Below are 12,747 nucleotides of genomic sequence, written 5' to 3'. Positions count from 1 at the left end.
CTATAGCAATTTTATTATTGTATATAGAGATGATATCTTAGTATTTTCCAAAACATCAAAAATCCATTTTAAACATCTTGATTTATTTAAGAAAATCATTATTCAAAATGGTTTAGTTATATCTAGACCAAAAATGCATAATTTCCAAAATAATGTCAGATTCTTAGGTCATAATATTGAAAAAGGGAAAATTATTCCTATTCAACGAAGCATTGAATTTTCCTTAAAATTTCTGATGTTATTACTGATAAAACCTAGTTGCAAAGATTTTTGGATAGTTTAAATTATATTTCTCCTTTTATAAAGGATCTAGCTAAGGATACATCTATTCTTTATGATATGCTTAAAAAGAATCCTAAAGCATGGACTGCTAATCATATAGAAGTAGTAAAACATATTAAGACAAAGATAAATAACCTTCCTTGTCTCACTTTAGCTAATCCAAAATTGGCAAAAGATTGTAGAGACAGATGCATTTGATATTGGTTATGGAGGAATATTAAAACATCTCTCTCCTAATAAGTACCAAGAGTATATCATCCAGTTCTACTCCGGAAAATGGACAAATAGTAAAAAAGAATTAAGCTACAGTAACCAAAGAAATAATGGCTATTGTCAAAAGTGTTTTAAAGTTCCAAGGTGATTTATATAATAAAAAGTTTATTATAAAAATTGATTGTCAGGCTGTTAAATTCATCTTTAATAAGGATGTTAAGCATGATGTCTCTAAACAAATGTTTGCAAGATGGAAAGCTTTACTAGCGCCATTTGATTTTGAGATATGTTATAAAAAAGGAACTAATAATAGTCTTCCTGATATCCTTATTAGAGAATATCTCAATTCATAATTATTTATCGGATGATTGCAGGAGTGAGGACAAGTTGGACACATGGAGGTTCCTTCTCTAATAGAGGAAGGAAAAATTTGGGAAGATGTAATATCCTGGCCCAAGTTGGTACCAGAGGCTGATAGCCTCAAATATCATAGGAACATCTACGGGTGTTTCAGGGTGAATGCTAATCACCCAATGTATAAAGAATTCATGGAGTTTATGAAATCCAAACAAAATCAGGGTGATAACTCTCCATCTTACTCTGAAATTGTCAATGATGAGGCAGGAGAAAATACTGAAGTCTTTCATAAGAATGCAAAAGATGAAGTAATACTTCTTCTATAGAACAGAGATCTTCAAAGGAAAGATTATGCTTGGTTGATTATGACTAGATATTTCGATATAGCATCATATGCTGTTGCTACTTATAAATATAAGATGCACAACGAGATTATACTTTTTCGATGGGGTCAACTGAATTTTAGCATTTCTATCCCTCTTTTACAAAAAAAGTTTATAACTTTTCAGAAATAATAATTAAAAAGATTTTTACTACTAAAGAATGGAGTATTAGTACTATGAAAGAACGAGAGTATACTCACCCAGATCAAAAATAATTATGGTCAAATTTAACTATTGGGAGTATATAGAAAACTTTAATAAAGCTCTTTTATACAAAAATGTTAATAGGAAGTACTCTTGGTTAATAAAGATTTGTGCTCATGTTTTTAAACAACCGATTTTGAATTAGTTTTGCCAATGGCGGACCTTATATGGACCATTTCTAAAAATTCTTCCAAAAAATTATAAGAAATTATATGCTGAGTCGGTGGATATTTCACCAAAATTGATGAAATTACAACAAAGTGATATGTATTCTTAAGGGATATCATTAATGTATATCTCTATGGAATTTTTAATTCCTTGGATCATGAAGTGGACAATTGAGGTTCATAACACCAATGAAGGACTTCCGTGTTTAAAAAGGAAATTTCATACTAAGTTCTTGAGTAAATTAGTTCAGAAGGATGCAGAAGGTCACTTGTATGGAGAAGAGATTTTGGACTCCATCAATGTATCTATTAGCAAGGGCCAAACCGAATCCACCCAAAAGGACAGGATGGTATTAGTCCATTTAGGATAATATCCAGGAAGCTTCAAATGAAGAAAGTAGTTCTCTAAAAGACAGACCTTATTGCGGCATTTTTGGAGGAAGTAAAGAAAGATTTAATGAAGAACATGGGTATGGAATTTTCTAATAATATGTCCATAGCCACCTCCTCAAATAATGGAGAAGATGATATTTTGGTTGGAGAATCTTAGAGTATACAGAGTATATATGAAATAGCAATGAATATAGAGTCGTTCATACAATACCTCCAAAACCATGGTCAGATGGAAGCATCTTTCAGTCCAGCAAAAACTAACGACAAATGAATAGTATAGGAATAGGTTGGGCCATCATATGACCGAGTCACGAACCAAATTTGGGCCATGATAGAGCCCACTATAACTCTCGAGTAAGCAAGCCTAACCCAACTCAAAACGGAAGTCAAATCTCAATTTAAATAAATAAATAATAGCATAAAAAGGTAGAAGCAACACTAATATAACGAAAAAGGTCAGGATAATTTATAAATATGTAAATACGATACAAAATATATAAAAAAGGCCCAAAGTGACCGAAGAAGTATATTTTGGCCGTTGAATTTCTCTTTTACTAATATATAATATGATATTACTAGTATGAAACTACCAAATTAAATATATATACTTGTTCAAAAGAGTTGTGTTCTCTTATGAAAAAGTGTTACTTAAAATGTTTTTATCTCTCATGAAAATAGATGTCTACTAAAATACAATTATTTGTATAGACATGAATGTTGGTTTTAAAAAATATCATCTGTCATCTTTTGTGTTATAAAGAAGCATTTGGTTCATACGCTCATATTGGACTCGATAAGATTATGTTCATGGATAATTCTGCAACAACCAAAATTGAAAGTTATGGAAAGGTCATCTTTAAAAGGACATCTAACAAGGTGTTGACTTTAAATAATATTTGTATTTGACAAAGCTATAATAACTAAGAACAAAATATTTGTAGGAAAATGTTAACCTCACAAAGGGTATTTATGAGCTTTCTTACTTGCTTGAGCCAAATTATTTATGGCATGAACGTTTGGGATATGTCAATTACAAAACTTTAGAATTTTGTGGGTCTAATATAATACAAGAATGTCATTCAATTTCATATCTTGTGCTTCCACATTTAAATTATACACCAAGTCTAATTTTATCTTTATCACAAGCAAAGAACCCCCACATTTTAAATATGATCTCAAAAATATTTTTCAAGTATTTAAAAATAATTTTTCACATATTTATTTTCTCATTCTTTCAAATGTATACTATCAAAATACATATTGGCAACATAAAACCTCTTTTAAAGATTATATTCTACAAAAGAATTGTAGTGCTTCCATTTCCTTTGAGAATCTTTACCTATTGTCAAAATTTAATTCATAGAGGCATCCATTGCAGGGACAAAATCACTAATTTTATGTCACTAATATGTGTTTTTCCCTTCTGTCACAATTAGACAGACCACTTAGTATTTAAAATACTAATACTAAAGACTGCATCTTTGTACGACTTGTTTCTACTTAACAATGAAGTTTTTATATTCTTCAAATCGTCTACTGAATAAACTTTGAATGCTGATGAAGTTTTTATGACTTCAAATCAATTTCAAATTCAGATTAAGTAGAAAACAAAGAGGTTTTAATCTCCAGAAACCAAAAATACAACATTGTTTTTAGTTATCAATGAAGTTTTTATATTCTTCAAATCGTTTACCCTTTATATTCTTGACTAAGTTTTTATACTCTTCAAGTCAGAATATTCATTCTAACAGAGTGTTTAATAAATTAGTGAAGTTTTTATATTCTTCAAATCAAATGCATAGTCTGATTTACTCGGTAAAATTTTTATATTCTTCAAACCAAAGAAGTAGAAAATCAAATGATTTTAGTCTCCAAACATCAGACACAATTGAATTTCACATGGAGTAGAAAACTGCACAAATTTCAGTATCCAAAATAGAACTAGAAAATCATAAGGATATGATTTTCTTTTCTAAAACCTTTCCCTTATTACCAAGTTTGTAGGACTTACTTCAAATCTATGAATGTTAAATTCTATAGAGCTTCCACGTAGTCAAACCAAATAATATTTTCTCTTTTTTGAACAAATTTAATATTCGATGAAGTTTTTATATTCTTTAAATCGAATATTAAACTTTTTTTTATGAAAAAAATGTCTTGCCATCTACATTCTTGGATTAAGATCCTTGAAATATACCTAATATTGGATGTAATATATACACAAAAGTATTTCTCTACCCAATTTTATCAAAACAAATAAGAAACCTTTGAAAATAGTTTGTGAAAACTATTATGACAATAACACATTATTTAACTTAATCATCTTTAATTTGATCAAGGTTATGGTAAGGAAAAAATTACTACTTTCTAGTTTCATATCTAATATTCCTTCATAATGTACTTACTTAGGTATAGCAAAATTATATAAATATCATGACAATGACTTCTAAGATCTGTCGTTCCCCAATCCCAAAATCTCAGATACAGAAAAAACTATTAAATTCCGTAAGCTGTTAAACCTGCATAAAAGTTAGCACACTAGAAACAATAAAGATGAAAACATATAATAGTATTCGAGTCCACAAAATGCATTATTTGTCCTTAAGGAATTTAATCCCCTCACTGTCCCCGAGGTTATGGATTATTACCTCCCAAGATAACATGGATAAACTATTAAAAAAGTAGCGGTACCTCAAACTTCAATAATTTCAGCGAACTCAAAAGCAGCAACAAAATTACACAAAGACTCAGCTTTATTTGTAAGAAAATATATGCAGAAGAGGGAGAAATTCAATGTTCAAAAATGAGAGAAAAATTCTCTATTTATAGACAAAAAAGAGTATTGAGAACATGTGCTTCTGGTGGCTTATTGAAAAATTCACAACCCTTCGCAAAAGTCACAACCTTTTAGAAAAGTCGCAACTCTTCAAAAAAGTCACAACTTTTTGGAAAAGTCATAACCTTTCGAAAAGTCACAACCTTTTGAAACGGTCACAACCCTTTAGAAAAGGCGCAACCTTTCATAAACGTCACAACCTTTTATTTCCCATTCACACCTTTAAAACCCAATAGTTATTCTGTAGAAAGTATATGTGTTTCGATTCTATAAAAGATGCCTAGATTCCCTGATTTTCTTCCTTTAGGTACTCCGTTCGTATTACTCTCATACTTGGTTTGGGTGACTAGCTTACACAACCAGAATGCTATTTAAATATATTATATCATTACAAGTTAAGTCATCTCTAAATTGAGCAACGAAACCTAGGAAATAATTTCATGGACTAGATAACAGTCAGAAACGAAATGTTATCAATGGCAACGAGATATATTATTATATAACTGAGGATTGGCCTGATCGATCTGAATCAGGAGAGATGATGATTTCATTTTATTGTCCTCCAAAACATGCTTTCGGCCCGTAAATGAACAAGTGTAGGTTCCTTTCCACAGGCCATTATTCCTTCTTTTAGTACAAACTACTGTTGCTTTTTATACATTCATTTAATATTTATGAAATCGTCAATATGCTTTCAGATAAGTAAAACATTTATGAGGCATTTAAATTTCTGAGAAGTTCTTCTTTTGGTGTTGACAATGCAGGTTACGTCAGACACAATTTTCTTTGGAGCAAAATGGAAAGCTGTAACCCTAACTGAAGAGGTTGCTGAAAAGACTTCATTAGGTTGTACTCTAGTAAAAAATATTACGAGTGGAGTTGTGCACTTTTTCAGGTATGGACTACAAATTAAGATGGGTTGAATGTCCACTTCCAAGAAAAAAAACACAAACGCAAGGAGACTGCTTTTAGAGAACAGAAGGACGATAAAAACTGCAACATTGGTCTTCTTCCAAAAAAATCAAAATTCATCCAGCTAGTGGAACGTCCTTGCGATGATCTGATATCAGGAAAGAAATCAGAGGAAGGATCATCAATTCCAAACGATAATGATCCACCATCCTTGTTGATAGATGACAGTGCAGATGATGTGAGAAAGAACATCGCTCATGAAAAGCAAAAAAATAGGGAGTTCAAGTTTTGGTGTGACACATGCAAAATAGGGACTTTTTCTGAAAAGGAGATGGAGACACATAAGATACAAAAAAACACAAACACAAGGAGGATGAGAAAAACTGCTACATTGGTCTTTCACCAAAGAAACTAAAATTTATCCACCTTGTGGAACTTCCTTGTGATGATGTGATATCAGGGAAGAAATCAGAGGAAGGATCAACAGGTATGAACGATAACGATGCACCATCCTTGTTGATTGATGACAGTGCAAATGACTTGAGAAAGAATACATCTCATGAAAAACAAAACAATGAGGAGTTCAAGTTTTGGTGTGACACATGCAAAATAGGGACCTTCTCTGAAAAGGTGATGGAGACACATTAGATAGGAAAGAATCATGCTCGGCATCTTCAACAACATATTGGCCAGGACAAATAGTGTTAATAAAAAATGATGAGCAGAGATTATTATTGTTATTATTATTATTCCACTTCATAATTTTAAAACTGTGTCAATGTTGCAGATGAATGATTACATTGAGCAAAGTCCTATCGACAAACTAGTAGCTCATTGTTTTTTATTTAAGGAAATCAAATGTTTTCCTTTGGATCCATGTGGTCTGATTTGTCTCGATATCCTATTTAGTTGGTCCAGTCTACCAACTTGTAACTCATTTTTGTTGTTAGAGGAAATCAGATTATATCAATATTACCTTTTGATCCACGTGGTGTGATTTGTCTCTATAACTATTTATGTAAAATATTTGTGTCTATTTGTAAATCAAAGTAAGTTTTGTTTGTATTAGTACATCACTGATTTTACAATTCCGATGCTAAAAGTAACCATGAATTCAGTGAGGCTAATCTGCCGCAAAGAAGAAAAAAAAGTGAAATACCCACCATTTTTCAATTGTATATTCTGTATACATCTATGATCTTAGTTAGATGTGTCACTGTTGTTAAGTAGGATTTCTGTTTATAAATTTCTTCAATTTTTGAATTTTCCCTTTATTTGATGTTTTGAAAATCTGCCGGAATTTAAATTTACCTTTCTTTTTCATGAGACATTGCAGAGTTTAACAACACTGATTGTGTATCTTGCCTTCTTTTCTTTGCCTTTTAATTCTATACTTACCTGGTTTAGTATTGTATTTCTTCAAATAAGTTTTGTTTTTTTTGTTCACGGGTACACCTAACTTAAACTCACCATTCATTTTAAGAATTCTTCACATCATGAAGTCCAAGCACCAGCTATCAACATTTATCTCAAACCAGCTGTAGTCTAGTTTGGAGGCGAGTGTGAGCACATGGTGTCTTGGATTTATCCGTCTCCTTTTGTATATATATTGACCTATTTTTTGTTTTTTGAGACAGTCTTATTTCTATGGTACACCTTTTGGACTTGTATTCATTTTGTTAGTAGTTCTGTACATGTGACTTCTAGGTTCTGGGAGAGATATTTTATTTGTGTATAGTTTTGGCTTGCTTCCGCTCTTTCATTTGTGATTCCTGTTATTATATTATAGTTTTTAGGTGAATGTTGGTTTTCTGCTCTTACATCCTATTTCTTATAGTTCCGGGATATGGATTGACTTGCCTACTGGTGGGTTATAGTAGGCCCCATCATGAATCGAGGAATTGGGTCGTGATGCTAGCTCATCCAATATATATAAGAGGAAAGTCACTAGAACATTGAAAAGAAAATTGTCTCGTCCTCGAATCAAGATGACTCACCAATAATGAGGACAAGTGCTCAAACTCTAGCCACGAGTGGAAGGTGTGGGATGATTGTCGGACCCTACATTATAATACAATGTAGGTAAAAAATATGTGTTAGTACATGGAATGGACTAAGTATGTGAGAAGATTCATGGACAATGATCATAGGTCATTGAATAATAACATCAGTAAAACTTTAAAACATTTGAATAATATCATAATCATATGGTAAAATCACTATTCAATTGTATAGAAGACTTGAGGAATAGGAGCTTAACTTCTTTAAGGGGCTTAACAGCTACAAGTGAACCAGAAATATGTATCAAGGAAGTGCCCAACAGCTTATGGAACCGAGGACATTTTTTATTGTAGGGTCCTTAGGAATAAGAGCTTATATCTCCACTTACAATTCAACACATAAAAATCTCGAGAGTAGTGGCTCGACCGCCTTTAGAGTTTTAACATTCATACATGGCTAAGAGTCGTGAGTCGTGCTCGAAGCTTATGAATAAAGTTATCCTAAGCTTCATATACACATCGTTTGTAACCTATATCAAGGACATGCCAAAAAGAAAAGGGATGGGCTTTACATACATTTGAAACATGCCAAACCAAGGGAGAGATAGTCCTTACATACCTCTTATAGATTCCTTTTAACTATGCTTGTCTCGTCGTCCCCTGAACCTATTTGACATGAAAATAATACTCATATTAATAAACTTCGACCCTCGAATTCCTACATTCGTATTCAAATATCTATAGGAACTATTCCCTGGTTCGCCTTTCTCGACTAGTCCCTTAATTAGTCAAGGAGTTAACGGAAATCGGGCAGCACCTCCCCTATAACATGCCCTATCCGAATTTCCAATTACATCCCTAATTACGATAGCCAACAAACAAAACAAACATGCATCTCATATATAACTAAACAAGTTCAACATTACACAAAACAAGTCCCAAACAACCCGCTCAAACTACGACTTCAAAATACGGTTTTCAATCTTTATTTCGTAAAATCTTAAACCACACGAAATGGAATGTGATGTGGATGCAAACAGAAGAAATTATACCTATATTTAGACACGTTTCCATCCCTTCAACACTACAAAACAACTCCCAATACAACCCCACAATAACAACGACACTAGTTAAACTTTAAGTTGACTAGAATACACCAAAATAGTCCCTACACGACTTGCAGCCTCCTTCAGTGGTGACATACATATTTTCATGTCTACAAATCATATTTACACATCCATAACATGCTTAAACACTTAACCAAATGTGGGACAGAGAATCAAACCTTACCTTGCTGAAAATTGACTTCGGAGCTCCTTAACGTGCTGAAAATTGGTGGGGCTGCTCACTCCACTTCTTTCTGCCCCAAATAGTAATTTTTTGCTATTAAACACCGTCATGTAACCGTAGGATACCTTAAATAATTAAATCACGGAACAAAATCAGAGGACTTACCTTCTTTCTCCCTTGGCTGCCACCATTTTCTCTAGTTCTTAGGGTTTTCTTTTCTTTTCTCTTAAATTTAAGATGCTGAAATATAGGCTTAGTCATAAAATACTTGTATATATCCTTCCTTAAAAGGGTGACACATGGAAGCCCCCTAGGGTTCCACCTCATGCAATGCAACCATCCATATACTGCTACGTGGTAGGTGGGGCCCACCCTAAGTAGGTGAGTCACCTACTTTCTTCAAGTAGGTGCATCACCTAGTTACTTCAAGTATGTGCGTCGTCTCCTTGTTTTTCTTCCGTGGGTTTGTAATCTCGTCTCAATTTAAGAGCCTATGTATCCCTTGCTACTTAAGCTCGATGTGCACTCAAGTGGCTTAATTTCGTAGGACATCCAAGTTGGTAGCTTATGCAAGTAGATCGGCTCCTATGACTCATTACTTGGCCTCCAACTCCTTCCAGATTCTTATAACCCTATTTCCAATCTTCCTTATCATGGGGTATCTCATTCTCCTTTCCTTAGGGTTATTTGATAGCGTGGTAGCTAATCTAGTTCACGTGGAAACTTTTAAGAATCTTAAGGAAGTATAGTCTTCGGCACTATAAGAAGTCTTAACTGGTAGAAAATAAGATGACTTAATCATACAATCTACAACCACCCAAGTGGAATTATATTTCTTCTTAGTACGAGGCAAACCCATTACAAAATCCATATTCACATCTTCCCTCTTTCAAGTAGGAATTTCAATGTCTTGAGCCAACCCTCCTGATTTTTGATGCTCAACTTTAACTTGTTAGAAATTTGGACACTTAGCCGAGAACTCCGCTATATACTTCTTCATACCATTCCACCAATACACTTCCATCAAGTCAAAATACATGTTGGTGGAACCCAAATGAATCGAATATTGAGAACTATAGGCCTTATTCAATATCAACTCTCTTAACCCATCAACATTAGGTACATAGAAACTTCCTTGATAGCGAAGTACCCCATCCCCCCTTTGCGATAAAGCCTCAATGGATTTTTTTGGAAACCGACTTCTTTAACTCAACTAACATCGGATCATGGTCTTGTTTGGCCTCAACATTTGCCATAAGAGATGATTCTGAACCATTATGCACAAGATACCTCCATCATTAGAATCAAACAAATGCACACCTAAACGTAAAAATCTATAAACATCCTTACCAAATTCCTTCTTACCTTCCTCAACATGTGCAATACTACTCATGAACAATATAGTTAGTGCATCGGCAGCCACATCAGCTTTGCCTGGATGGTACAATACACTCATGTCATAGTTTATCAATAATTCAAGCCATCGCCTTTGCCGAAGGTTCAAGTATTTTTGGTTAAACATATATTGTATAATCTTATGGTCGGTAAACACATCTGCATGGACACCATAAAGATAGTGTCTCCAAATCTTCAAAGCAAACATAACCGCCGCTAGTTCTAAGTCATGAGTTGGATAATTCTTTTGATGCACCTTACATTTCCTAGAAGCACAAGCTATAAGATTACCATGTTGCATCAAAACAAAACCAATAAAAACTCTTGAGGCATAAGAATACACAACAAAACCATCGTACCCTTCTGGCAAGGCCAAAATAGGGGCTCTAGGAAGATGATCCTTCAACTCTTGGAAACTCCTCTCACAATCTTCCGACCATTGAAATTCACTTTCTTTTGAGTCAAATAAGTTAAACGTGGAAAGATTGATGAAAAACCTTCCACAAATCTCTATAATATCTGGCTAATCCCAAGAAACTTCTAATATCGGAAGGGGACAATGGTCTAGGCCAATTGTTAATCACCTCAGTTTTTTAGGATCAACCATAATCCATTCACTGGACACAATGTGAATAAAAAAAGCCACATTCCTTAACCAAAACTCACATTTATTAAACTTGGCAAATAATTGCTTGTCCCTTAAAGTTTGTAACACAATCCATAAGTGATTAGCATGCTCCTCCTGATTTCGAGAGTAAACCAATATGTCATCAATAAACACAATTACAAACATGTCCAAATATTATTTGAACACCCTATCCATCAAGTTCATGAATTCTGTGGTGGCATTAGTCAAACCAAATGACATAACTAAGAACTCATAATGGTCATACCTTATTCGAAATGCCTTCTTGGGAATATCACACTCCCTCACCCTGAATTGGTGATAACTGGAATAGAGATCAATATTAGTGAAGTAACTTGCCCCTTTTAATTGGACAAATAAATCATCTATCCTCGGAGTTGGATATTTATTCTTGATGTTTACTTTGTTCAATTGCCAATAGTCAATACACAGACGTAGCGAACAATCCTTCTTTCTAAAAAATGAAATGGGAGCATCCCATAAGGATATACTTGGTCTAATGAAACCTTTTTCTATCAAGTCTTTTAATTTATACTTTAACTCTTTTAGTTCCATCGGAGCCATTCGGTAAGGAGAAATAGAAATAGATTGAGTATCGGGAAGAAGGTCTATACCAAAGTCAATTTACCTTTTGAGAGGGACATTGGGTAGATCATCGAGAAGCCTATCCTGAAACACATTAACAATGGGGACCAAATATAGAGTAGGGGCTTTGAATTTGTATCCCTAATCCTCAAAAGATGGTAGATGCAACCCTTGGAAATGATTTTTTGAGCTTTAAGGCATGGAATGAATTGACCTTTGAACTCAAAATTACTACCCTTCCATTATAGGACTGTCTTATTTGGAAATTAAAACTTAACCACTCGGGTTCTACAAATAATGGAAGCATAAGATTCATATAGCCAATCCATACTAAGGATAACATCAAAATCAGACATCTCAAGCTCAACAAGATGACATAGAATTAATTTATAGAAAACCAAAATCGAATAATTTATAGACACTCTTTTAGCCATAACCAATTCACATACGGGAGTATAAATGGAAAAATGCTCTAGCAAAGTTTCTAGGCTAACATCAAATCTCATGGCCACATAAGGAGTAACAAAAGACAGGTTTGCACATGGACAAGTAAGATATAAACATCATAGTTAAATACCTATAACATGCCGGTAACAACATTAGGAGTCTCCTCTACCTTTTGCCTATCATGAAGAGCATAAACCCAATTGTTGGGTTGACCACCCTTTGGTTACACTTGAGCACCTTGAGCAACTTAGCCTTGAGGATGACCAACTTTGACTTTACACTCTTATAGCATGATGTCCCAACTTATCACATTAATAGAATACATTCAAACCTGCTAGACACTCACTCTTGTGATTCTTTCCACACTTCTATCATACGGAGGGGGGGGGGGGTAACTTGGCTAAAAAGAGCACCTCTTTGGGGTTTAAGGTGGGGCATCCTATTCTTGTCAAAACTTGTAGTAGTGTCATTTTAGAGACCTTGATCAGAATATCCTTAGCAAAAATAAGGACGTACACCACTTCCGGACTTAACATATGAGGAATCACCACCATTGGTCCTTGACTTCTTGGACTCCCTAGTTTTCTCCTTTAGCTTCTCACTCTCTATTTTCTCAGCATAGGTCATAGGTCTATCG

The 12,747-nt window shown here is 33.8% G+C and overlaps 1 pseudogene; it reads left to right on the top strand.

Annotated features, from left to right (window-relative positions):
- Positions 1–890: 890 nt before the first annotated feature.
- LOC129875740 (uncharacterized) lies at positions 891–6,395 on the top strand (annotated as a pseudogene).
- The last annotated feature ends 6,352 nt before the right edge of the window (positions 6,396–12,747 follow it).

The sequence above is a fragment of the Solanum dulcamara genome, chromosome 12 (assembly GCF_947179165.1).
Source record: "Solanum dulcamara chromosome 12, daSolDulc1.2, whole genome shotgun sequence".
In the NCBI taxonomy this organism is placed as follows: domain Eukaryota; kingdom Viridiplantae; phylum Streptophyta; class Magnoliopsida; order Solanales; family Solanaceae; genus Solanum; species Solanum dulcamara.
This window is presented reverse-complemented; position numbering and strand designations above follow the sequence as displayed.